Source organism: Crocodylus porosus, unplaced genomic scaffold (assembly GCF_001723895.1).
Source record: "Crocodylus porosus isolate Cpor-Errol unplaced genomic scaffold, CroPor_comp1, whole genome shotgun sequence".
In the NCBI taxonomy this organism is placed as follows: Eukaryota; Metazoa; Chordata; order Crocodylia; family Crocodylidae; genus Crocodylus; species Crocodylus porosus.
The window spans coordinates 149782321-149784774 of NW_017728906.1; positions in this window are offsets into that span (position 1 = coordinate 149782321).

The window sequence follows — 2454 nt, forward strand, 5'->3', positions numbered from 1 at the left end:
CTATGAAACTATGAAACCTATCAACTGAGTAGGCAGAACTCAGTTGTTCTAAATACCATGTATGGGGAGACAACCGGCGAGCATCCTCCATCCCAGACCTATCACCCTGGGACTTCAGATACTCCCAAATCCATTGGCAGGCATCTTATGTGCAGGCCCAAGCCCAGAGATCATGGGGTTTAGTTCCTTCCAGATTACTACAGGCAAGCATCCTCCATCCCAGACTCTTTAGTCCAGGACTTCAGGTACTCCCTACACTCGATCTTAGTCCACAAGAGTTTTTAGGTTAGATACTAGAAAGAACTTTCTCACTAGGGGTAGTAAAGCCCTGGAACAGGTTACCCAGAAAGGTTGTGGATTCTCTATCCTTGGAGGCTTTTAAGACCAGGCTAGACAAGGACTTGGCTAGGATGATACAGTTGGGAATGGTCCTGCTTTGAGGTTGGACTAGATGACTTCTTGGGGTCCCTTCCAACCCTAATTTTCTATGATTTAATGCTTCTTTGACTTCCCCTGTGCTGTTTTATGTCTCTGGGCTCTTGGGAAACAGGTTTGTGATCACTGTTTCAATATTGGCAATGTTCTGTGTAAGCTTTGCACATTTCACAATAACAAGTTTGTCACAACTGAGAATGTTCCCTTTTGGGGATTGTAGATTGTTACTTCAATCTGTTGTTCTCAGAATGATGATATTGTATGTGACCAGTATTAATTTTTTGGTGAAGTCATTTGCTCCTTCTTCCTGCAGGTTAATATAGATAAACACCTGAGAACCATTACATATGAGTGGAATATGGGGCTTTTTATGAGGATTTTATTTAGTGCTTGATATTAGCAGAAGTGTGCTGCTTTCATTTAGATGGTGTAAAAGTTAACTTTCCTACTGCTGTAGTTGAAAGAGTTCCTCTCTATGCACTGTAATTGCCTTTAAATTACTCTCTAGATCAGTGGTTCTTAACTTTTTCAGACCTGAGGCACCCCTGGTTTGACTATAAGTACACCTTAGAAAACGCCAGTTCTTGGTTTTCACTTTTTTTGCCTACAGAAAAATAAACTGTTGCAAAAAAACTCAGGAAAACTACAACAATGGATTTCTATTGGAAATATCTGGATTTATCTTGACTTATGTTTCTAAACCTAACAGTGCTAACATTGTGTGGCACCTCACAACACCCTTAAAAGGATCTCAAATCACCCCAGAGTACCATGTCACCCTGATTGAAAATCACTGCTTTAAATGGAGGTTTCGAATTATTGCGGGACTTTCTTTTTGGGGTGGGGGGGAGCGATGACGGGATGGGGGCTTCATCGTCTCTGTTTTAACCCAGAATACTTCTCAAGAAAGTCTGATTTATTTAGAAATTTGTATCCCAGCCACTAAAGGTTTAGCAGGGCATATCTACATGTGCCATTAATGTGCTGCAATAAACTGTGCACCTTATTGCTTTGCAGTTTATTGCTCCTGGGAAGCTCCTGGGTGCTCTAATTGAAGCATATGAGCCAGGTTGTGGCAGCCTTGGCTGGCAGGGAGCCACGGTGGTTAACCTGCTAGCCTGGGCCTGTTCCGATTGTGTTCAGTGTTCTGTGGAGGAGCTGGCTGGGACATGAGCAGGGATACTAATTTTCTCTGATTTAAAAAAATCCCCAGTTTTTGGTTACCCCCCCCACCATCCACATTTTCCCCTGATTTAAATGAAATGCCACAATATATATACATCTGTACTGTATATATCTATGTATTAGTGGTGTTTCATTTTAATTAGGGAAAATGTGGGTTTGGGGTTACTTTTTTTAACCCAAAATTGGGGATATTTTTAAATCAGAGAGGACATGAGGTTGCTTCAGCATGGGGCTAGCCGGCAGGCAGTCCTTGCACTGAAGCACCCTCATGCCCCAGCCAGCCCTGTCAGTATCTGCACAAGCACTGCTGCACATGAAAAAACTGTGGAGTAGGATATTACAAGTACTATCCTGCTGTGGAGTTTATTAGTTTCCTGTGCCCTAATAGGGATGCATGTGTAGATACTGAAATGTTTAGGCAACTGCACTGGTACCTATCTTGCGTAGACATACCCACAGACAGATTAACTACATCAGCAAGGGAGGATAGTGGCTAATTATAGGCCTTGTAACAGCTGGGACATAAAAAGGCTCCAGGTTAGAGAGTTGGGGCATTAAGGCTGAGAGGAGCCTTTTTCTGCAACATGCTTTGTGAGCACTGTTGAAAACACTAGGGAAGAGGAGCACAGGATCTTCTCGGGGGAAAACTTCACACAAAAGAAATGAGGTAGGGTGCAGTCTGTAATAGCATGAGTGGTTGATTGGGGTTTATTCCAACTGCTTCACAAGGACACATCTACATGTGCATATTAATAGTAAACAATAAACTACAGTGTGTATCATGCTGAAGTTTATTGCTTTATTGCTCCCAGGCACTGCTTTTTTTTTTTTTTT